This window comes from Nothobranchius furzeri, chromosome 1 (assembly GCF_043380555.1).
Source record: "Nothobranchius furzeri strain GRZ-AD chromosome 1, NfurGRZ-RIMD1, whole genome shotgun sequence".
Classification (NCBI taxonomy): Eukaryota; Metazoa; Chordata; class Actinopteri; order Cyprinodontiformes; family Nothobranchiidae; genus Nothobranchius; species Nothobranchius furzeri.
In genome coordinates, this window is record NC_091741.1 from 110,281,894 (window position 1) to 110,307,060 (window position 25,167).

The 25,167-nt window shown below is 44.9% G+C and overlaps 1 protein-coding gene across 2 annotated transcripts in view; it reads left to right on the forward strand.

Annotated features, from left to right (window-relative positions):
• The first annotated feature begins 18,761 nt into the window (after positions 1 to 18,761).
• Positions 18,762 to 25,167, forward strand: part of il1rapl2 (interleukin 1 receptor accessory protein-like 2) — a 713,182-nt gene continuing 706,776 nt past the window's right edge. Inside the window, exon 1 of one of the 2 annotated variants that reach the window (XM_070553197.1) lies at positions 18,762 to 19,702. The gene's annotated coding sequence lies outside the window, so the exon portion shown is untranslated. The remainder of the gene's footprint in view (positions 19,703 to 25,167) is intronic. The other variant, XM_070553198.1, reaches the window with a different exon arrangement.

A 25,167-nucleotide genomic window follows, 5' to 3' on the forward strand; every position in this document is an offset into this window, starting at 1 on the left:
GAAGCAAAGAACTAAAACCTGAGTGAACATGAGCGCTACCTACAGTAGTTTGAGGAAGCTAAAGGAGGCAACGAAATCACAAACTGATGATGACCTGGCTTTGTTGCTACAAGTGATGTGCGATACCACTGATTTCCTTTCCGATACCAGATACAATTAGGTCCAGTATCGGCAATACCGAGCTGATTTTTTTTGTTTGAAATATTAAATGCAAATGAAAATATTTAGTTTATAACTTGGTACAGATGAGCCTCTGTGAGTTTGTTTCTGCCTGAAAGTTTATATCTTGGGTCAGTAAGCCTCACCAACTGCTGAAAATCTTGGGCTAAGGACAGGATCATCTTGTGAGAGTTGTTCTTGGAGAATCATCTACATATAATAGAAATGCACAGGGAACATAAACCAATAGTGCCACCTGTCATTAAATGCTTCATCTCATTAAATGCTTAATCTTATTTAGACCCAACAACTTACACTAAGGTGATGGAAATGGGAGTTTACACACACCTGTTTTACATAGACTGCTTCGACTTGAATTAAAATAGCTAATTATATAGTTATAGTTGTTTATACCTACATTTGTAATTTTTCAGTGAACCATCAGTCTAAATATGTCTACTAATTTAGAATAAAAAAATGCAAATTTAATAGTTTAACAGATATTTTTTATACGGTTATTCTGATTTATGGAAGGTTTTTTAACGTTAATCAGTTTCATTTTAATAACTTGTTTTATTTATTCTACTTAAAATCAATCTACTCTACCTTAAACCTCACCTGAATAAAAATAGTTTATTACATGTTTGGGATTTCAGGGGCTGATAATACTGCAACTACAACTCAAGCAGTTATTAAATGTAGCAATTAGCTTTTGTGTTCCACGTGTTTTTAAATTCAAATGTGAATAAACGGGATGCATTAGTTTTGCCAAAAGGAAGACTAGGGGGACACATGAGGGAACCTGGAGGGGACTGGGGACCACAGGGACACAGAACATGACTGTGCCCCTCCCTCAAGGGCAGATACAGACTCACAAAAGACATGAAAAAGACAAAGCCACAGACAGAAAACAGAGACGAAAACAGGACACGAGAAACCACAGGGCAGGAGAGGAGGGACCAAACAGAAAACAACCCTCAAGGGCAGGCGAGGGGGGATCAAAAAGAAAACAACCCTCAAGGGCAGGCGAGGGGGGATCAAAAAGAAAACAACCCTCAAGGGCAGGCGAGGGGGGATCAGACAGAAAACAACCCTCAAGGGCAGGCGAGGGGGACCAAAACACAGGAGAGTCCGGGGGGAAGCTGGCGACGAGGGACCAAGGGAGGCCGGGACCTGGAGAGTCTGGTGGCCGGCGAGGAGGGACCAAGGGACCAGCCTGATGGTCCTTCAGGCTGGCGACGGTGGAACAGGGACCAGGGGAGTCTGGGAGGCCGGCAACGGTGGAACAGGGACCAGGGAAGTCTGGGAGGCCGGCAACGGGGGACCAGGGACCGGGGGGTCTGGGAGGCCGGCAACGGGGAACCAGGATGGGCCTGGGACAGAGGCGGTGGATCTGGGGAACCTTGGGAGACCAGAGACTCAGGTGGGGGATCCGGAGTCTGGGGAGCCGGCGTCTGTGGCACAGGAGGCGACGGGCGAGGACCGGGACGGCGGTGACTGCTGCCGAAGCTGGTGGAGACACCGAAGACTCTGTAGGCAGAGGGGGATGCCGAGGACTCTGGAGGCAGAGGGGACAAAGACACTGGAGGCTGAGGGGACGTGGAGGCTGAAGGCTGAGGGGACGTAGACTCTGGAGGGGGCAACTTGATTGGAGAAGTCAGAAGTGGTGCTGACTTAACTGGAGATGCCGGACGTGGCACTGACTTGACTGGAGATGCCGGACGTGGCACTGACTTGACTGGAGATGCCGGACGTGGCTCTGACTTGACTGGAGACGCCGGACGTGGCGCTGACTTGACTGGAGGTGGAGCCTCTTGGGCAGGCGGAGTCTCCTGGACAGGTTGGACCGGGGACTCTTGGACAGGCTGGGCCAGAGCCTGTTGGACAGACTGAGGTGGGACCACCACTGGACCTAGATGCGGTGCAACCTCTGGTACCACCGCTGGACCTAGATGCGGTGCAACCTCTGGTACCACCGCTGGAACTGGATGCGGTGTGACCTCTGGGACCACCGCTGGATGTGGATGCGATGCATCCTCTGGCACCGCCGCTGGACGTGGATGCGGTGTGGCCCCTTGGACCACCGCTGGACCTGGCGTGGTGCTGGAGGGTTCTGGGAAGGTGTGCATCCCTCACAGCAGGCCAGACCCTCTGCAGCGACATCCTGAAGTGCCGAGCCGTAAACACTCCAGACATAAAGGTAATGCTTATCAAGGGCTGGAACCGCTGTCAACTCTGGATAGGTGAAAAAGAGGACATCCAACCCCTCAGCCGCCTACAGTTTTTGGTGGGGGCATAATGGTCCGGCAAATATTACCCCGAGAGAGTCCTCAATCTTCTGTATTATCCACCTAACTGCTTCCTCAGTTAGGGCCGGCAACACCTGGGCTGATGGCGCAGCTCTGCCCTCAGGAGGCTGCTGGTGACGATGGCGATGTTGTAGTCATGAGGAGGTGGAGATGACGCTTTTGGGACCAGGTGAAGGTATTGGTGAACCTGGAGGTTCTTCTGGGTCCTGGTGTGGTCAGTCCATTCTGGACCACGGGGACACAGAACATTAGAGGACACATGAGGGAACCTAGAGGGGACAGGGACACAGAACATGGCATATTTGTTACTTTTTCTCAAGTGCTGCCTGCTGGTTTATTACTGCCAAGTCAAATAGTTGAAGAGAAAACTGCCAGCAGCTGACACATGATTCATTTCTATGGACAGTAATGACAGAAATGAGTTTCTGTTCAAAAATATTGAATGTTTGTTCAACCCGGTTATTCAAGTCAGTGTCAATGATTCTATTTATGCTTTAATTCATCACTGTGGACTCCCAGTGTCAAAAAACAACAGTTTTTGTTATTTTCCCTTTGTTAATGTGTTTCACTTAAGCTAATTTTCCCAAAACTGAACATTGTCACAAATAATGAAGTGGAGCATGAGTGGGGTCGAGAACCGCTAACTGTTTTGGGTCATTTGGAAAATGTGTTCATTCTTTTGGGACTTAAATGGGTGCCGCGTTGGCCCACATGGTTCATGCTGGTCTTATTTTATGAATTATCAACATATTTTTATTGATTTTAAAGGTTCAGAGGGAAATGTTACCAATCTACTTTAATTTAAAGGTGCAACCTTTAAAATACCACAAACCTATCTGCTGAATGGAGCTTTCCCCAGCTGGATTTCCGATGTCGGAGTGAAAAGGAGCTCCCAGTGTGAACTTTCAGATGTTTACTGATATTTTTGTGATTCTAGTTTGAGTTTTCAAACTGCTGAAACTGAATTTGATCTAAAGAGGTGAAGATGTTGTCCTAATGAGTTGATGTGTGGATTGGAACTACCTCTAAACTTATGTTAGAAGACGTAAGAAAATAAAGTTTTCTCGTGTTCTTTCTCGATTTGTACGGGTTCTGGAGGAGTTCTGGTCCATTCGTTTTCACAACAGTGCTTCAGTTGATAGATGTTTGCAGACATTAGTTTCTGCTCAACCCTCTGAAGGTTTCACCGCAGCATCTCAGCCAGGTTCTGGTCTGGATTTTAACTGGGCCATCACAGAACCTTGATTCTGATATTTTTCTTTGGTTCTGTGGTAGATCTGCTGCTGTGTTTGGATCATGGTTCTGGTTTATGACCCAGTTGGTCCAAACTTCAGCTGTCAGACAGACAAACTCACATTAGACTCTAGAAGACTTTGGTCAAGTTCCTGGTGGAGCCCAAACCATCAACCCTCCACCACCATCCTGGTGTAACACTAGAGCTGGATTTTATGCCAGTCAGAGCAAATTTCCAGTATTTTTCTTCCAAAGCTTTCCTGCATTAATGTCTGTTATATTTGGTGGTGAAGGTCCTCGTAGGAGGTCTATGCTGGTACCAGGAGCAAGCAGACATGATCCGAATCTTCCAAAAGAACACCAACTCATTCCACAATCACCCAAAAAGATCTTATCCTTGGTTGTTCCTTCCCTTTGCTTTTAGTTCAGTATGGCTGAATGTTTCCACTACCAAATGATCTGCATCATCATAGAGTGGAAAATTAAACCAAAAGAGAATTTTGTACGGGATCATACAGGAGCCCAACTGGCCTGCTGTTTGACCAAAATGTCAAAATCAAACCGTGAGACAAGAGTAGCTCAGAAACTGAAATGCACGAGTGGGTAAATATTCCACTTTCAAAACAATAGTTTGCATCCTCCACCCCAGCCACCAATCAGGCTGTTGTCCCAAGAAAGAAGTGATGCAACTCAGCAGGAAACTGATAAGCAATCTGCACACCCAAGTAGAAGAACTGCTGCTTACGATGGCAGATTCTCCTCAAACAAAATGTGAAACCTGTTGAGGAGTAAAGTCTCCAAACTCCAGACCGAACGTTTGGAAATCTGGATTTAGGTCCAGATTCAGACCAAATGGAAAGTGAATGTGGACCCAGCCTTTATCCTAATGCAGGTGATGAGCATAGATGTCGTGGGACTTGTGCTTGGAGTGGGCTGGTGCACCAGCATGGACCCCACAACAGAAATAAGTGAACTGGAAAAGGGACACATCACTTGTTCATGTTTTAAGGAGCTATGTCTTTTTAATTTTTCATGTCCACATTAACACCATGACCTTTTGGATAAATGCTGCCATCTTTCTCCTTGCTTGTTATCGTGTGAACTTCTAAAATCCTGCGTGGGTTTGGTATCCTTCCATAATTTTGTGACATCACGGAACGCTTTGTGGAACATTTTACTTCCGTTTCCGGTTGGAAGGGAGCTCGCGGGTAAAACACCTCTATTACCTTGCACGCCTCTCATGCGTCTGGTGGACACCAGAGGTGAGGCTTGACGTTAATAGAAGCAACTTCACAAAACTGGCTCCTGTGGATTTGACTTAGAACTGGAGCTGATCATTAAAGTGGCAGGGTGTAGTTTCCTGGCACTAGGGGGCAGTACATACATGCATTTCAGGGTGGTTTCACACCATATCCCAAAGACTGTCTAGTTTTAAAAGATTAAGGTAAATTTTGTTACTTGTAGAGCATAAAGCATGAGACCTTGACGTGACTCCTGAGACATTGATGGTCCTTCAGGGGATTCCATCAAGAATGCAATGCCGATGCTAGTTTTCTGGCGCTTTAGTTTACGAATCTGCTCTGGGTCCTGCGACTGCTGATTTACGTCATACTACCACAATACCGCTCAACCAAATATATTACATCTTTTTTATTCTGTTTTTTCACATATGTTTTGGAAAGAGTTTAGTAGTTGTTTTTTAAATTTGTGTTTCTTACTGCCTAAATGTTTTTGAAAGTGGTATCGTAACTTCTGTAAGTCATATGTCCAGGACACATGGCGACTAATACGGCGCCCTCCAAATGCGTTAGAGCCGTGCTCCATGTACTTTAGAACCAATTTTTTTGGATATATGTCAACAACTGGACACACTGTATTGACCCAAATATAGGGCGAGATTGTTTTCATTGAAAATAATTTTGAAATGTGGGGTCGTCTGATAATTGGGGTCTAACCATTCACACATACTGATTTTGTCTGGGGTCAATGCATGCTCGTGACAGCAGAGGGCGGCATTAGGCCCGGCTACTTGGGCTGAAGCCCCGGATGTTTCATAGGAAGCCCCGGATCTAAATCGCGGAAGTAACATGCAGTACGTCTGTTTCTTTCAAAGCTCATTAGACTAACATGCAGTACCAAAGTCCAACAGAGAGGGCACAGCTGGCAGTAGTTTGTATACAGCCTGCCTGAGCCTCCACCACTGAAGAAGAAGCCCTTCAGCAGCCGGCTTCTTCTACACTCTCTGCCTGAAACGCATGAGTGAAGATGGACATAAGGACGTTTTTTAGACCAAAAGGACCGCGACAGAACCCCAGCTTTGATGAGACTGGTGTTGACTCAGGTTTGTGAGTCTTATTTGAAAATATTTGTTGTGCTGCTGGTTTGCCTAAAGTTAGCTTACTATCAGGTAAAGTTGTTGGAGAAAGAAAGGGAATATTTACTATCATCTCACACTAAACACTAACAGGAACAATACTCTGCCCTGAATATGCTTAATATGTAGCTTCAGATTAATAATTATGTGGTACAAGACAAATATGATGTTGACTAGTGCGTGTCACGTGTGTGTGCGCGCGTGCGTGCGCGTGTGTTAAGCCCCGGATGTTCTTCAGTCCTCAATCCGCCCCTGGTCACAGCAGAGGGCGCCAGGCTGGATGTTCTCAACAGGAGAAAAAATGGTGATGAGAGGTCTGGAGCTGAGTGAACCGAAGGTGGGGCTACTAAAGCAGATTTTAAAATGACTGTGGTCCATTCAGCAGAGGCTTCAAACATTGCATGCATGGATGCATTGGATTGCAGTGAGGATGACGTTCTGGGACAAGCGATCTTATGGTACACCAGGACCGCAGCAGCATGGGGAATGGGAGCCCCTCTGGTACAGAGCTAGCTGGGCATATCATGGACTCCTGGAAACAATGGAACCTGATCTGCTTCTCTCATCTGTCCGTAGAGGATTCTGAAGACGTCTGGACATTCATGGTGTTGGTGTCAGGTTTTGTGCTGTTTGGCCTGAGCAGTTACCAGGCTTACCGGAAAAGTAATGAGCTGTCGAGGAATATTGGCTCAATCCCGGAGCTCAGAGATGTATTATACTGCGCTGTGAATGCACAAACTCATATAATTGTTGAGATGAGTCGTAACCTTGGAACTTTGGCTGAGATTCAGACTCTGGCACAGAAGGTTGAATCCATCAAGGTTAGAGTTGATGGATCAGCACGGATTGGGATAGATTAATATAGCCGTTATTGGATCTAGAGGGGTTGAGGACCAATGGAACTTTAAGACAAAGAGGAAATTATCTCTGCCTGGCCCCAAAACAAGTTCTTATCTGAATCTGGTGCCCTTGAGCCTGTGAGGCTGAAGTGATTACACCCCCTCAGAAGAAATGTGGAATGCTGCCGTTGCCATGGTATCTCTGTCTCCCTATCCCAGCCTGGGCGGGACTGCAACCGGTGAAGGCCGTTGAATCGTTTCCAGGAGTCACTGTGCTCTCTAACCCAAATACCTCCTTCCCCTGTCTAAACGGAGGTGACGGGCGCTGCTTATCGTGGCTGCATGCACTGATGTGAGGAGAGTCCTCTACCCTACCTTCCCACCTAGTGGACACTTATGTTGTGCTATATCTGAAGTCTGTTGCATCTCTGTCTGAGGTGTTTTTGCATAGCAAAGCTGCCCTCCCTGTGGAGGGTAACTCTGAAGTGCCTTTTTTTCCTCCACCTGACCAAATCTTCATGTAAACCCTCTGGTCTCTGATCCTAATCTGAGGTAGCGCAACTCGGGTTGTGAATGACCACAGTCACCAATTCTTGTCATGTGTCTATGCCTATGTATGTATGCCTGATCTCAGAATTGTGTGTACTGAAACTCTAATTTCCCTCTGGGATAAATAAAGTATCTTTGAATTGGAATTGCATTGAACGAGTGAGTACAGAAGGTAGAGAACGTCTGTGAATAAAAGCCTCATTTGACCATTGATTTCACATGTCAGCAAAGTTTGCATTAAAAGTGTTTTTGCTCAGTATTTGTTCTCAAAATTTCAATTTAACAAAGTTTATTTAAAAAGAGTGTTTTTATTTATTTATTTATTTATTTTTCTTTTTTTCTTTTCCCTGAAGATTAGTCTTTGAATCGGGGTCGTCCTGTATTTGGGTGAAAATTGTAAAAAAAAAAAAATAATTATTCTCAACAACATTTCGATGGATATTTCCAGAGATTAACGTTAAAAATAAACACGGTCTCTTGAAGCAGAAATCTGAAGGGTGTTCTTCATAAAAAACAGCTGCAGTACCTGAGTTTGACCACAGGGTGTCATTCCTACTTCATTTTTACATATTGCACCTTTCATACTATGAATTTTTTTCTAAGAAACATTGAACAGAATTCATGAAATGGGGGAAAACTCCAGACCAGCGCTTAGCTTTTCCCACTCGCAGCACTGTTTAAATTCTGCAGTTTTTTACAAATCGTAAAAGTTTGTACAAATTAAGGAAAGGCAGTTGAAGTGGTGACTTCTAACCAGTCTGATAGCTAACATATGTACATAACACTCATTTTAAAGGTCAACCTTATGATCATTGTCACACACACAGCTATCACACCGTTTCATCACATTTGATGTTATTCTTGGAGCTCTTGCTTGGATATTTTAAACAGCTGCACACATCGGTATATTTAAAGGCTTGTGAAGATCACATCCCTGCTGTCCATCCTGGACTTCCCCCAGTGTTCACACCAAACACAGCACAGCAACTGAACAGTAAGTGCTGACCAGGGAGAACACTGGCTCCTCTGCAGCTACCGGTGTCAAAGGAAATCTGGCCTCTTTGCACCTTTTTCCTAAACTTTGCTGCAACCCATGGAAGTTGATGCTGATTCAGGCTAACGGTGATGCACAAACGGGGAGCGTACGAGGAAGGGAGGGGATACATGTTTTCAAAAACAAGTCATGCCTGTTGAATCACGACTCGGCTCCCTCCCACTGGAAACACAGATTCCTCTGCAAGCCTTCTCTGGGAATTCATCCAAATCTCTTTATTTGTTTTCTCCTGCGTAGATACTCCCTTAGGCGAAAGCAAATGGTACACCATCAGGACATACAACAAACTCAAACCCAAACATCCGGATGCAGCAGACCTTACTGATGGCACCTGGAGAGGTAAATTCTCCCAACACAAGAGGAAGATTCTGAGCGGAGAGCTGTTGTGAGATTAAAGGTTTAGTCGTGGATGTTTTTAAAGGCAAGACGGTTGTGAAATCCTACTGCAGAAGGCAGACAGCTGCATCCACCATTCAGCTTAAAAGCAGATAGATTCAGAGTGCAGAGGCACCATCACCTCTAGAATGGATGTCTCAGAAAAAAAGTCTGTCAGCTACTGCTCAGCACTCAGACGCTGATTTTAGCATGAAGCCACAGGTCCGCTAAGACCTCTCTAGACCAGGAGCTTCACTGAACTGAAATCTTTCTCACACATCCTCACTCTGAATGAGAACAGGACAGTCGTCCATCAAATTACCAGGTCCATGCGCCGAAATCACCACCCGCTCCACTGCTCTCTTCACCAGAGAATAACCAACAGCTGCAGGTCAGAGCAGACAACCACAAAGTCAACCAATGACCTGCGATCTCGGAGACCTCATTAGCTTTTTATACCTTTTACACTGAAACTCATTTTTGGAATCAAAATAAACTGAATCATATTGTATTAAGTTGGTTTTAGTTGCTTTAGTTGGTGGTGTACAACCCTTCAGAACAAAGACCTTCAGTGTTTCAGCCAGAAGAGCCTTTCTCTAAAACAGTAAACAGTTCTCACGGTGCTAGACATGCTTTAAAAGACAACACCCTGCAGACACAGCTGCTGGTGACTGAACTAATCACCTTCTTTCATCTGGGTGGGGGTGATTAGCTCCGCCCTGATGGAAAGAGGTGATTAGTTCAGTCACTAACAGGTGTGTTTGTGTGTGTGTGTGTGTGTGTGTGTGTGTGTGTGTGTGTGTGTGTGTGTGTGTGTGTGTGTGTGTGTGTGTGTGTGTGTGTGTGTGTGTGTGTGTGTGTGTGTGTGTGGCTTTAGAAGATGCTACGTACTGTGAACATGGTTCACTGATCTAGAAAAAAGCTCTAATGGATGAAACTTTGACCAAATGAAGTAATTTGTTGAACACATAGAGTTTGAGCCTGACCCACCTTCTGGCGTAGAGTCAAATATCTCCTTCCACTGAAACAAAGATCCAGCTCTGAAGACGTAGGTCAAAGCAAAGGTCAACAAATCCAGGTTTGGTGAGGGTCAGGTAAGAAGCACAAGACACGTTTCCATTGTCAGAACTTCAGGGTAAATTCTGGGAGGGGGAAATTGACCAGAAGATATGATGGTCCTCTCAGCTGTTGTGTCTCCATTAAAATTCAGCTCTTTCAGGACTCTACAAAGACATCGTGACTGCTTTAGCTGTGACCGATGTCACTGATCAGCGCCAAAAGCATCCACAGTAACACTAAAAGGTAAATTCTGTCAAAGTACGGCAATTTCATCCATTTGGAGGACGAGTGCAGCTGTGTGATGTAAAATGTAGCGTCAGGGTTAATTACGTCATGGGGGTTCTGCTGCCTTTTTCGGTATTTGGAGTTTGGTAACATCAACTTCAAAAGCAGCATGAAAGGTACTTGCTTGTGCTTTTATTCTGCTTCACCAGCAACTCTTCTAATTTTACCAATGCTGGTTGTTTTGGAGGACTGCTGATGTCATTTCCTGCTGAGTTACAGCCAATCAGCATGAGTTGACCAAATATTCCGCTCAGCTACTCGGCCTTTCCGAGTACCTAGTAGAGGCAGACCGATATGCGTTATTTTAAGGCAGATGCTGATACCAATTTTTAAAGAATTTTGTTGCCAATGGCCGATATCTAAAGCCGATTTTTAAAGCCGATTTACACGTTTTAGCAGCACATTGATTGTGAAAGACAACCGAACACTCACTGTGTGCAATATAAATTAAATAAGTCAGAAACGCTTCCTGTTACAGTCCCCCATTTACTAAGTACTTGAAGTGGTATATGCATAGTAAGTTAAAGTATATGATTGTTTCATACTATTGAGTTCTTAAACAGTTATTACCATGTAACTCAGGTTCAATTCTAGTATTTATTTGTAGTAATCATTCCCAGTAAATACTGCTTTACACAAAAATTACACTTTATTACAATAATACACTTTAAGTTACTATGTAATTACCATGTAAATACTTAGTAATTAAGGGACTGTAAAAAGAAGCGTTACCAAAAGGTCAATAAATATCACGTATTTACTGAACTTCAAATTTAAAACAAACTCAAAACATTCAAAAAACGGCGTGTTGAGGTCCTTCGGGTCCTCTCTTTAGTCTAGTAGCGGCAGCAGTTGGCCACATAGGTGCCTGAATTTTTTTTATTACTGTATTTCTTTTTCTTTTATTGGCTTTAAAAATAATTTTGGACGATATAGTAAAACTTGAATATATTGGCCCGGTTGGTTGGCCTCTAGTGCCTACCCCTGTTCAGGTACTTAGTTGGTTCTGAGAAATGGCCCGTTTTGGCCGGCCGGGTGAAATGAAGACATGTGCATGCTGGGAAGTTCTGGTAAAATTACTCTGAAATCCCCATAGTGGAAACACGCCTATCGTCAAAACAGGCCGATGGGTCAGCACTAGGGCAGCCACGATTATTCGACGCATCACGACGACGTCGACAAAAAAAAAAAATAGTCGATGATTAATTTAATAGTTGATGCATCGTTTATTGTATGAGCAATTTAAAAATCTCGCCTGCAGCAGCACATTTGGCATTTGCCTCCTGCCTCTCTGCTCAATGCACATGCGCACTAGTCGCCATCCGCGTCAGCCGCTGCTGACATAAGTCAAGGCACATGCGCAGTAGCGCCACTCAGCATTTGGACTTGAATCGCCGGAGAAATAACACATCATGCAAGTCGGCAACGGAGCTCAAAGGTTTGGGAGTATTTAGCAAGTAGGGTTCAAACTCCAGTGTGGGGCAAGTTACTTCAAAACTGTAATGCATTATTTATTACTTGTTACACTCATTTTAAAGTAATTCATTACATTACAATTTTACTGATTTTAAAAGGTAAGGCATTACACTACTTTTGCATTACTTTAAGTTACTTTCACCAAAACAACTTCAGTATGAATCTGGTCATGTGACGCTCAGTGAGCTCATGACATATATGTGGAAGGTGATGTGGTGTCTGAGCTAGGATTGCTGTTAAAACAGTCAGATATAATAACAGTGCTTTAAAATGATTGTTTATTAAATAAATGCAACAACAATCTGTACTCTCAACATGCTGCCATCTTATATAAACTGAGCAGGGAGTGAGGTGGTGGGGGCTCCAAGCCTATATTTGCCTTGGTCCTCAAATGCCTTGATACGGCCCTGGATGTGGGACTGACTTCTGGGGTGATCTGATTCTATCACATGTATAAATATTAAATGCTTATATATTATTGGTTTTCACTGGTAAAATGTGTATTGGGGATAAATCTACCAACTTTTTTTCTTTTCAAGCACTTTGTTTTGTTTTCTTGATTTTATATGAATAATTTTCTGCCCTTTCTCTCTCTAACCTGCCTGCAAGCTGCATGTTTTCTCCGTCTTCCAGAAAAACTGTTTCCTAGATTTCCTACTTTCTAACTAATCAGCCAAAGGGATCTACCGAACACAAATAAATAAATAAATAAATAAATGAATAAATAAATAAATAAATAAAAGCTTAATATGCGCTGCGCTCCAGCAGCAATGATCACCGGGGCACAGATTATGAACTCAGCTGAAAAGGACATGAAGTACCAGAGAATATGGGCTGATATAAACGATCGCAAACGAATGACTTTGTTTTGGTGGAGCGGTTTTGTGAATATAACAGTGGCCGCACGCAGGACGCAGCTGGAGTATTTGAGCCATTACCGCTGCGTCCTCTCTGCTCGTAGACTGCCCGCAAAGCTGAGTCCATAAATGACGTCATATATGTGGATACTGGATCTTTTTTCAGGCTTCCCGCTATTAGAATTTTTAGGAAACCCACATCTTGGTTCTGGGTTTAAAAATGCATTGTAATTACTGCGTTACTGGCAATTGTACCGAGTAAATATTACCATTTTCTTTCCCTGAAATGCCTTACATTACCACATTACAGCAAAAAGCAATGCATTACAGTAGTTAATTACTTTTGTACCACGTTACTCCCAACATTGTCAAACTCTGGAAGGTGAACCTCGTTTCACCGGAGCGATGCACGAGCATCTTAAAAGGAAGCACGTGACGGCGAAGAACGAAGAGTCGCCTTTGTAAGTCTTGTTAGCTGCTAGCATCATAAGTGTAGCAACAACAGTAGTGGTGGCGATTACATGTTTAGAACACGTATGTATGTCATGTATTTGCTCTAACGTCACAAACACTAATGATTCATTTGATCCCGCTACGTCACAGAGCTAAAAGAGAGCGCTCTTGTTCTAAAATGGACGAGTTTCTTACAAGACCAAACATGTGCACACCGCATCAAGCCATTGTCCTGACCGAGGCCATTTTGAACATGCGGGCAACGGACATGAGACCCCTGTCCATGGTGGGCGATCAAGGTTTTAAAGATATGATCAAGAAGTTCAACCCAGAATGCTATGACCACTCTTTACCAGGCCAATCACATTTCACCACCATGATGGAAAGGAAATACGAGATGCCCTTCGAAAAGGTGTGTGTGCATGCGTGCGTGCGTGTGTGCGTGCGTGTGTGTGTGTGTGTGTGTGTGTGTGTGTGTGTGTGTGTGTGTGTGTGTGTGTGTGTGCACGCATGACACACGATTAGTCGACTAATCGTCAACAATTCTGGCAAGTGGTCGACTAATAAAATAGTCGTTTGTGGCAGCCCTAGTCAGAACTCAGGTACAGGTAGAACTTGGACAAGTGAGCAGTTAGAGCTGATTCCTGTTTTAAAGCCACCTGCTAAAGTACAAATTTGAGTCAAACATTAAGTCTTGTGCGGAGGCATCTGGGTAATTGTTCAGGCTCCGCCTGGGCTGAGAGGTTCCAGTGGAGCCCATCACCCTTTTGGCTGAGCTGAGCTCCCCCTAGCTCCCCAGTAATTCAAACCCTGGAAACAGGTAGAGTATTTAGGCAGAAAACAAAGGTGAATGTATTCAGATTACTCAGAACTACAGAGCGTGGTGACTTGCGGTGAAGCCCAGAGATAACGGAGTCAGAGCTGACTCCAACAGTAATGGCTACATTATAAACAAAGATGCTACATGATTAGTGAGTGTGTTAGTGTTGTTAATGCCAATCACACAAACTCTCATCTGTGAGACTGGCTGAGCTGTAGCTGTTTTCTGAGTCTCCATTCAGGTGGATTGTAAAGGTAATCCGTTAAGTTACATCCAACTAAAATGTACTGACTTTTATTAAAATTGGTTCAATGTTTCATGAAACAATTCACTAACAGACAAGCAAAAACATTATAGTGATGTTTACTGCTCTCCTGTCCCCAGTAGCCGCGGTCACCGGCCACTTTTTCAAACTTCTCTCCACTAACCTCCTCTTTTCCACCTTGCTGCTGTCTGCGATCCTCTTCAGTAGTGTCTCTGCTACCATCTCCTACGATCGCCAGACTCTTTTGTCCTTCCGTTCGTTCACGATCGCCCAAGATGCACCGAGGACTTACCATCCTGTTTGTTTACCTGAGTGGCGCACTGGCCCGGAGCCAAACGAAGGTCCCGATCTGCGCACCTCCAGCGATGTTTGTCCGGTCCCGGGAAAACGTCGGAGGAAAAGAGGTAAACGAGCAGGAATCCAGGTGAGAATAAGACTTCTCTTAAAGCGTGGTTTATCTGGTAAACATCTGCGCGAGCTTCTAGCTTCTTGTCCTTTGTTTGGTGACCTGAGCGCCACTTCCGTGTTCCCGCCAGGCCGCGTTGGGACGCGGTTCATCCGTCCAAGTTTTTTAAGGTCGGTTTATCCTCATTCCTCAGTGGTTTCTCCTCCTGTTCCCTCCATAAGTGGTTTTTATAAACACCGTGGATCTAACCCCGCTAATTTATGTCCACTAACTCCAGCTGTTTCTGTAGTTTCTGATTCATCCACCTCACTCAGTATGGCTCTATTAAATTCCCGCTCTGTTAACAATAAGTCCTTCCTGCTCAATGATCTAATTCTGTCTAAAAACCTGGATTTTCTGTTTCTGACTGAAGTTTGGCAGCAAACATCTGATTATTCTGCTCTGATTGAACTCTGCCCGAGTGGTTATTCTTTTCTTAGCCAGCCCCGGGGTTCTGGTCGTGGTGGAGGCCTAGCTGTTGTCTACAGAGACCATCTTCCATGAAGCTCTACAACCTCTGGTCACTTTGCTTCTTTTGAACTGCAGCCGATTAAAGTCGGGCGTAAGGACCCGTTCTACTGTGCTGTGGTCTATCGTCCACCTGGTCCAAACAGTTCTTTCCTTCAGGAGTTTAGTAACTTTCTATCCTCCACTGTGAAGCTGTCCAGGATGGTGATTGTTGGTGACTTTAACATCCACGTTGATGATCCCTTCGATCTCTTTGCCATGAATTTCTCCAGCCTTATGGACTCCTTCAGCTTTACCCAGCATGTTTCTGGCCCCAAACACATCAGGGGAAACACTCTGGACCTTGTTTTTACCCTGAGTCTAAATGCTGACAGTGTTTGTCCTGAGGACGTTTATATTTCAGATCACCATTGCATTATCTTAAACTTGTCAGTTTCTGCGTATCCACCTCCTGCTCGCCGTATGGTTAGTTCTCGTTTTCTTAATGAGAGCACAGCTAGCAACTTTTCTGCTGCTTTTGATCCACCCTGTTCTTCTGATACCGACCCAGATTCCTTAACTTCTCAGTTTAACGAGCACTGCCTCTCCATTCTGGACAACATCTGTCCTGTCAGAACCAGATCAGTTCCTGCAGTGAACCCTACTCCCTAGTCTTCTTCTTCTTCTTCTTCTTCTTCTTCTTCTTCTTCTTCTTCTTCTTCTTCTTCTTCTTCTTCTTCTTCTTCTTCTTCTTCTTCTTCTTCTTCTTCTTCTTCTTCTTCTTCTTCTTCTTCTTCTTCTTCTTCTTCTTCTTCTTCTTCTTCTTCTTCTTCTTCTTCTGTGACCCACCTGAAACCTCATCCTCACCATATCAGCCATAAAAGACACAAATTGGCTTTTCCTACCAGGATTAAAATTGTTTGAATGGACAGAGAAACACTCATGACACCACTCAGGATGACAATCAGACATGATATTTAAAGGTGTTAAATGTTCAGGTTGAATTAAGTTAATTGTTTTGATCATTTCAGGATAAACGGCTTCATTAAAGACAGAAAACAATGTTCTGTGTTGTGTTTAGACACCAGTAACTGACAGCTTATTTTACACCATCACCAGACTTAGAATACTTGTCCCTTCTTCCAGGGATGAGAGGGATGCGGTCCAGCTTATTTTCTGCACTGGTGAGTGGCTTATTGGCTGTCTGCTGCCTCCCAATCAGGAACGGCATGACACCAGGGTGAGGGAAAGGGCAGGAAGGATTGCCAACGATCCTAAACATCTCACTAAACCATCTGTTCTGTGGATTTCCACCTTGGGCCTCTAAGGTCACCTGTCCCTCATTAATTTGCAGTTGAACCATCTGAGTACAGATGGATTCATGATGCTTTTCCTCTCCGTCGAGGTCAGTGGGACTGAACATTTGAAAATTTTACCTTCCTGTTTTGTGTTCTGCTTACTGTTCAGATTTGGGGACATTTCCTTCTCCAGAAGTGTCATTTTGTTGTTTACAATGTCTAAATAAACATTTTAGAGGAAGTGGAGACGCCGTGAAATGTTCCAAACATCACTACAAATCTGGACACCACACCTGGATGGGAAAAATGCAACGCTGATGTTTTATCTCCACAAATAGCACCAGCCTGGAGGAGTTCTGCTGTGTGGTGGAGTTGCTAATGCTAATGGTTAGCTTCTACAGAATTGAATAGCCCTGGCGTAAGATAACTACATTTTTCTTGCTGTTTCATGGTGATTGAAGCATCTTGATGATGGCATTTTACTGACGCAGAGATTCACCCCAGTCACCTACAGAAACCCAAAGTGCCACTTATTGGTTTCTATGGTGTAATCACAGGTTAATAACAGGTCACCATTATGCTATTACTGAAGCAAATGATGAAGGTTTTCAGGCGATCTGTGAGGAAATTCTCAGGGTGACAGATGTTTACATTCAAAGTCCTAAAAGATGCTCAGAAGGAGGTTCAGGAGAGCCGGGATCTCCTCCGTGGAATCAGGAGTTTGCAGGTCTGGAGCATACAGACGTGTGTTAACACCAACGAGGAAAGACCAGCAGCAACTTTAGAAGCACTACTTCTGCCTCACTTTCAGCTCAGAAGGGGGTGTTTGCATGTTCAGAGCATTTTAGGAATCATCCCAGGAGTGGACGTTCCAGAAGTTCACCCGAAGCTCAGAGAAATTAAAAAAGGGAACGCTGTTAGAAGACGCCGATGCTGTTTACAGGTTTCAGAAGGATAGTAAGCTCTGGGGAGTGTGAGGAACTAAAGAGCAGGTGAGTGAGGAGTACAGATATCATTCCAAACATGTAAAGGTGAATAACACCTTAATAAGAACCCTGATCTGTTGTTACAAAAGACAGATTAAAGACATATGTTGAAAAATACCCAGAATAAAAAGTGTTTTTGTTTGTTTATGCTAGCATGAGAAATGTGTTTTATTCTTCTCTGTCTCTAAATCAGGCTTTCTCATCCCTGCTCCATGTTTTCAGTAACTCTGCTTCAGCACCTGGTTTACATACCTGCTCTGCCTCCACAACATTACATCAAGTGCTCCAGCAGTCGTTAACCACTCATTCACTTAAGTCAGCTGGTTGGCAGCAGGGAAGCACCTAAAACAGGGGCGCCCAACCATTGTCCCGGAGGGCCGGCATCCAGCAGGTTTTGTAGTTTTTCTGCTCCAACACACTTGATTCACTGGTCGAATTACCTGTGCAGCAGCTCATCAGGCTCTGCAGAAGCCTGTTAATCACCTGCTGATTGAAATCAGGTGTGTTGAAACGGAGTTCAAACTAAAACATGATGGATACCGGTCCTCCAGAACCAGGATTGGGCACATCTGACCAACATCATGCAGATAGGGGAGCGCTGAGGAGAAACCCTGGTCTAAATGTTTGTACTTTTTTACCCAAAACACATACGTTAGCTCCCAGAGAGGCTGTTTGGTCTCCGTTTGAAAATTAAAATTCTACCAGAAATTTTAAAAAAGTCTAACAGTAAAAAGACACTTTTCCTCCTGCAGCCTCATCAGTTCTCTCTGTGACCAACAGGGGGCGGCCGCGTGGCGCAGTTCACCACTGTGATGCTGAAACACACACACACACACACACACACACACACACACACACACACACACACACACACACACACACACACACTATTAAAATCGTGGTGATTTTAGGATTAAAATACAACAAAATAACAAAAACATCTGGAGCATCATTTTTCTTTGTGTGTGTGCGCGCGCACGTGAGTTTCTTTAGCTTTATTCCGTTGTTCTTATTAATTGTTTGTATGACATTTGTTGTGCAGCGCTTTGGTCATGTTAAAAGCGCTCTAGAAATAAAGTGTGTGTGCGCGCGCGCGTGTGGTTCTGAAGGAACAGCTCCCTTCCGAAGCTGACAGCCTCGTCCCCGTCCCGCTCCTTCTGCTGCTGCCGAACCTCCGGACCCGGTTCCGAGTCTGAGGCGAAGCGCGCGCTTCAGTCGCAGTGTTCGCGGCGCTCACATCACTTTCTGCTCCTCCTTCTGCCGGAGACGGCAGATTTATATCTGCTATCAGTCCTCTGGGCAGGTGGTGAAGTCGTGTGAGGAGGGGGAGAAAAAAAACAGCATCTGCTTTCTTCTCTCCAGCTGTTCGGATATAAAACTCGAGTCTCTTTTGATTTCATCCACAGAATTCTTCACTTCCCGCTTGTTTGTTCATCAATCCGCCAACTCTGAAGAGAAGTCTCTCCCCCCCCCCCCTCCCCCGTCTCCCCCCTCTCCTCCCATCGGGCTGGAAAGACATCCTAAGCTTCGCGCGTCTCCGTCAGCGCTGCAGCGTGTCCAGGTGGAGGATGAGTAAGAGAAGAGCAGGAGTCAGACTCCTGACTGGTCTGTGAGCGGTGTGAAGCAGGGGAAGTGGAGGCTGTTCTCTCTACAAACACCTTTTATTCCTCAACTATCAGGAGGACATTTGGTGGATTAATGATCTAAACCAGGAGGAAGAGGCTGACTTCACATCTGTTCACCTCAGCCCCACATCTGGACCGAAAAGGTTGATGAATCCAACAGAAAAGTTGGGTTCTTCATCGTAGTTTCATCTCAGTTTCCCTTTAAAGCGCACCAAACAGTCCCTAAACGTGTAACCGGTCCAGGGGGACACTAGGCAAGCATAAAGAATCCTAAAAGGTTCCAAACTAGCTCCTGCAGTCGCTCTTCGAGGAGCATCTCAGCCTAAAAGCTTCGCAGGATTCCAGTTTGGAGATTGGACGTTATTTTTGGCTGCGCAAAGTGGAGCGGCTCTCCCACACCACTTCCCGGACTGAGCGCTCACAGAGGGTCAGGATCTCCGTCGGTCCCGTCCGGAAACACACAGGAGCGAACCGGGACCGGGATGCGTAACTGCGGATGAACCGGAGCGGACTTGGAGGCTTTCAGCGTCCTGAGCAGCAGGAGGAGGTCGGATCCCTGCTGCTGCTGCAGCCTCAGGGGCTCGTTTCTGATTCTGTTTGTCTTTTATGAGGAAACAAGGAGCTTTTATTGTTGATCTGCTGATCTTTGCTGCCTCCGGTGGTACCGGAGGGTCCGGAGGGACCGGATTCCTCCGCTCCGGCTCGTGTCAGAGGACAGAATCTGAGGAGGGATTACTTCAGCCCGGCGTCATCCGCGCCGCTCGGATTCAGGATTAGTTCCGCCGAACCCCCAGGTGAGAGGATGGCACGCGCCCCGGTTGGCTTCACTATGCATGTGCACGTGCGTGAAAACTTCGCATCAGAGTACACGATTTACGAACTTGGTATAACTTGGTATAAATGTGCGTGTGCAGAGAGAGAGAGAGAGAGAGAGAGAGAGAGAGAGAGAGAGAGAGAGAGAGAGAGAGAGAGAGAGAGAGAGAGAGAGAGAGAGAGAGAGAGAGAGAGAGAGAGAGAGAGAGAGAGAGAGAGAGAGAGAGAGAGAGAGAGAGAGAGAGAGAGAGAGAGAGAGAGAGAGAGAGAGAGAGAGAGAGAGAGAGAGAGAGAGAGAGAGAGAGAGAGAGAGAGAGAGAGAGAGAGAGAGAGAGAGAGAGAGAGAGAGAGAGAGAGAGAGAGAGAGAGAGAGAGAGAGAGAGAGAGAGAGAGAGAGAGAGAGAGAGACCCGATGGACCTGGGGTGTGGAAGATAAGACAAGTTTGTGCTGGTGTCCTCCTCCCTCTCTCTGCTCCTTTGATCATGTGTCATTCTGAGACGTCAGACCCCTGAGCGTGGACATGAAACAGGCCCCCAGCGTCTCATGCACGAGCCTGCACCCACACACACACTCTCTCTCTCTCACATCTGGCTTCTTTGTCTCTTTGCTTTCCGTAGTTTTCTCAGCTGTTTTCAGTGAAGGTTTCTGAAAGCTCTCCAGCAGGTGTGTTTGTTGCTTTTTTCTAGTTATGGTTTCCCTCTTCTGCTTGTCGATCTGTAAACTGCTGACTGTGTGTTTGGATGTGCAGAAAACCTCCTCCCCTCCTGTTGTCACCCCCCCCCCCCCCCCCCCACACACCTCAGCTGGCAGGGGTGAGGCACCTTTGGGTGAAAGGGTGCCGTTTAGATTTCACTGTATAATTTTCCCATTTGTTCGAGTCACCCGGTCCGGAACACAGGAGCGTTTGTGGGAGCGCTTCTCAACACCAGCAGGTGCTTTCCTTCTCCCTGGTTCTCCCTCTCTCTTTGCACAGAGGAGGTGTGTGTGTGTGTGTGTGTGTGTGTGTGTGTGTGTGTGTGTGTGTGTGTGTGTGTGTGTGTGTGTGTGTGTGTGTGTGTGTGTGTGTGTGTTTTGATTCATGTGAGGACGGTGTCAAATTGACCTGACCAGTAGGCAGATGAACGTCTGGGTGACCAACAGCAGCCGTTTATTACATGGATGCGGATGTGGGAGGGTAGTGTAGCGGGATGCCGGGGAAGAGGACAGTGATGTAGAAAACACCTCAAGGTGTTTTTGTTCAGCTCATTCAGAGAAAAAATTACTTAACCCCCAGAAACCCAAATTTAGAAAACAACTGCAAAATCTTTTTTTAACCTTTCACATGTTGTTCTAGGAGGCCAGATAAACGGGCCTATTTACACATTTTAGCAGCCAATAGTGTTGCAGAACTGAACAATAGGACCTATTAGCAATGCAAATGTGTTTTTAAAAAGAAAAAAATGGGAAAGGTTTATTTTTGTGGACTTAAATCTGATGTTGTAATATTACAACCGTGGGTCTCTGGGGGTTTTAAGCGTGTTAAAAGTAGAGCTGCATGATATATAAATCTTTATTGTCACAATAAAATCAAAACCATGAAGCACTTATTGCATCATGATGAATCATAAACTTTGAATTCAGTTACGTGGATTTGTGTAGCGGTCTCCATGTCCACATCTGGGTCGGACTGGGCATCCCTGATTCCAGTCCTGCATTGTTTCCTGTCTGTTAATGAGTTGCAGCCAAGAGCAGCTACAACAAGCCTTTAAGCACTGGAGCTGGGTTCAGCCGATTCTGATCAGAGCGTGTTTTGAGGGTTGCCAGGACCAGAGTCATCATCATTTAATCAATTTTAAAATGTCCGCCTTAAACAACTAGGTGTTTAACGTTAGTTGTACGAGTGGCAGCTCATCTATAGGGGGTGCTGCCCTGCCAGATGTGGAGGGGGAAATATTAAATATCTAATTAGTTATCAAAGTGCTGGTTGTTCTTAAAATATTTGCCTATATACATTTTTTAGCATGACCAGCTGAATTTGGGGGTGAAATTTTAAAAAGGTTCGTGAATTAGAAGCCACCTGCTGGCAGTGTGGCACAGTTGCATGCAAGGGGTCAGGACGACTCGGCAGTAATGGTGTGGTTAAAAAAAAATGTTGTTTTAATGATTATTTCTGATTCTAATGAGTCACTCTGAGTGTTTCATACAACCTGAACATGAAAATAGTCTCCTACACCTATCTCCTGCATTAGCTTCTGATAGAAAACAGACGGTGAAACTCTAGGATCGAAAATCCTGACAGATCTACGTCACTCTGTCACTGGCATTCATGGACTCACCCATCTTGACTCACGACGAAGAAGGCTGTTGTTGGCTTAGCGTCCAGGAAACAGCAGAGAGCGTCTCGGCTAGTAGAAGCTAAGTGTTAGCATTAGCAACCCCACCACACAGTAGAACTCCTCCAGGCTTGTGTTATTTGTGGAGATAAAACATCAACGTTGCAGAGCAAACAGAGTCAGTGGTAGAGTCGTGTTGCTGTTAGCCAATCAGATGAGAGATGTCCACATATCAGGAACTATGTCAAATCCTGCTGTCTGAAGCTGACCTGTGATGTGGCTCATGTGTAGTCTTGCAAACAGGCGTACCGGAGCATTTTTTCTCCAACGTACAACTTCCAAGGCGCTCCTTCCTACTAGAGACCAAAGTGAACGACACCTATATGATCATTTATGCTAACAAAGACACCTATATGATCATTTATGCTAACAAACCCCTCAAACCTGTCCTGCGTACATTTCCATTGTGTTTGTGGTGAAATAATGATGATGAATAAGGCTCATGCCGGTTAGCCATTGATCTTACAGTACTGGTTTGTTTTTGCCCCGAACGGACCCACGCACATCGTCGTCAACATGTTTAAACTTCAACAGTCACGCTGTTATTTATTATTGGGAATTGTAGTAATTTTCAAACTGTTCATCTGAGTGCTTATAATGCACTAGGAAGTTAGTTCACCTTCAAGCCTCAGGAAGACACGCAGACATCATTTTGAATAACCTCACTCAGGGCTGTTAGACGTGTAACCCAGTACAAAACGTAATAGATGCGTTCTACCCGCCAGTTCAGGAGTCCCTTCCCACTGGGAGCCTTTCAACCTGAATCGGCAGCAAAAATCAGCATGGGGCGTTTATTTTGAAAGTTGCTGGAAGTTTTACACTGCTTTCGTGTTTAACTTCCTGTCTGCCTGGCCTGATCTGAACTGCTAAGCTCGATGCATTCTGGAAGCTCAGTGTGTAAAATATCGACCCGAAGCATCCGACTTCAGACTGACTCAGTGGTCTGGCGTCTGAGACAAAACCTGATGATGCCATAAAATGTGCACGGCACACCTAAAAGCAGCTGTCACTGGTGGTAAAATCTGCTGGCAACACTGTTGACTCACTATTGAAGAATATTAAATTTGGCGATACGAACCAGGAATTCTCAATTTTGATATTCAGCGGTCCAAATCTGCTTGCTGCAGAGCCCGATGAGCTCCTGTTACAAGGAGGTGAAACTTAAGGGCACATTACTACGTATACACATCCTATAAATGTGCAATCCTTCCAGTGCTGCCCATGGTGAATAATCAGACTTTTTATTGTTCCAATAATCAACCATTCTCTTGTGTTTGGACCAGGTTAGAGCCACAAGCCATAAAAGAAAATCAACATTCATAAATTTGTTTACAACCAATGATATTTAAAAGAGACGGAACAGCTTACCTTCAACTGTTTGCTCTTGAGTCAAAGCTTGTGTTTAAACTGTGAAACTGCATCAGAAATGAAAGAACCCAATTTGCTCCTCTGGCTGTGACAGCTCCAAACGCTCCGTTACCAAAGGAATCCCATCTAGCTCTTATTTTGTAGGGAAAGAGTTGGCCGAGCCCCAACGGGCCTTCATGATAGATGGCCTTGCGTTGGCTGGTGGTGCAACACTGAGTCCAGGATGCAGCAGAGATGTCCCTGAGAACAGGAAGGAGCGACTGTGTCGGCTCAACCAATAAAAAACAACCCAAAACTACTCCTATTACAATCCATTATTGTTTACTTTGCCTTTATTTCTGTATTCATTCTCAGCTAAAACTGTCCATTTTACAACTGTCGCCCCAAAAACTGCAATGTGCAGACATCTAGCTAAATTACAGTTCCTAGTGTGCAAAGTGTGTATTTACACACTTCACATATAAAACAGTTTTTTTACGACTAAAATCAAAAGTCTTAATTCTTTGCTGCAAACACGATCAGTAGGTGAAGTAGAAATGTAGAAAACAAGGAGAATGCATTCCCAGTTGGTAGAGACAAAGATGAAGACGAGGAGGAGGAGCCTATTGTCAGAGGGGTTTTTCTGAGGTTAAACTCATTCCTTTAGGTACCCGGTACTCTCTGGTGATTTATCGAATTCCTTCTGGTGAAATAAAGTCTAAAAGGCCCTGGTGGTTGTGGTAAATGTTTTATCTACTGAGCTGAAGTCTAATAAATAAACTGTTGATGAAAACAGAAGAGCTGAGAAGTAAAAAAAGAGAGGAGGAGGTAGAAAAGGAGAAGAGATGTCGAGCTATGAAATAAGACGGGAGAACAGATTTAGAGACTCTGAAGGTGTTGGGGGGGGGGGCATAAATCGTGAGGGGAGGCGTGGAGTCAAAGGAAAAGTCAGAGAGGAAGAGGAGCAGCTTTGGTATGAGGGAGGAGGCAGAAATGGACGTTGGGTGACTTAAAGTTCCTGTAAAATATTGCAGATTTAGCGTTTTCCCATCACTTATTCTTCCTTTCGTCTAGTTTATGGTCTCGTGCAGGAAGTCAGGGATAAGTGACGGTAAATCCGGATGATTTCCAACATAACCCACTTCTAAGTGGTTACCTAACCAGCAGAGGAGGCTTCTCTCCCAGAGGAACCAGTGTTACTTACTGTTGGCTGACCTTCTTGCTCTCGCATGGAGCATCACGTACAAGACCGTCACACTTGGAGAGAAAAGAGCACGGCTTACTGACACTCACCTCCAGCTGTTTGCTGGAGCCGGCACTTTTAGATAAGACCTCAAAACACTCTGTGACCAAAGCGTTTACCCACGAGCTCAGTGTGGTTTCAGCGTTCTGTCGTTAGAACGAGGGTAAACTCTCCGACCTCGTCGCTGAGAATTGATGTTTCTGTCCACGTGCATGAGTGGGGGAACCATATCAAGAAAAAAAAAGCTGTGGTTGAGGGGTTTAAAAATATTTAACAAAGATGGCCGACTGAAGCAGCTGGGATGAGGATCAGCACCTGGGGGACTGGTCCTACCCGTGTGGGAGGGGTTTAAGTGTCTCCTGGTGAGGGAAGGGTATTGGGGCAGCGTCTGAAGTCATGCCAGAGGTCAAAGATTTCAACAGGGTTTATGTAACAAACCCCAGATTAGATGCTTCCTGTCTTTTTAACCCCCTTAATTACCAG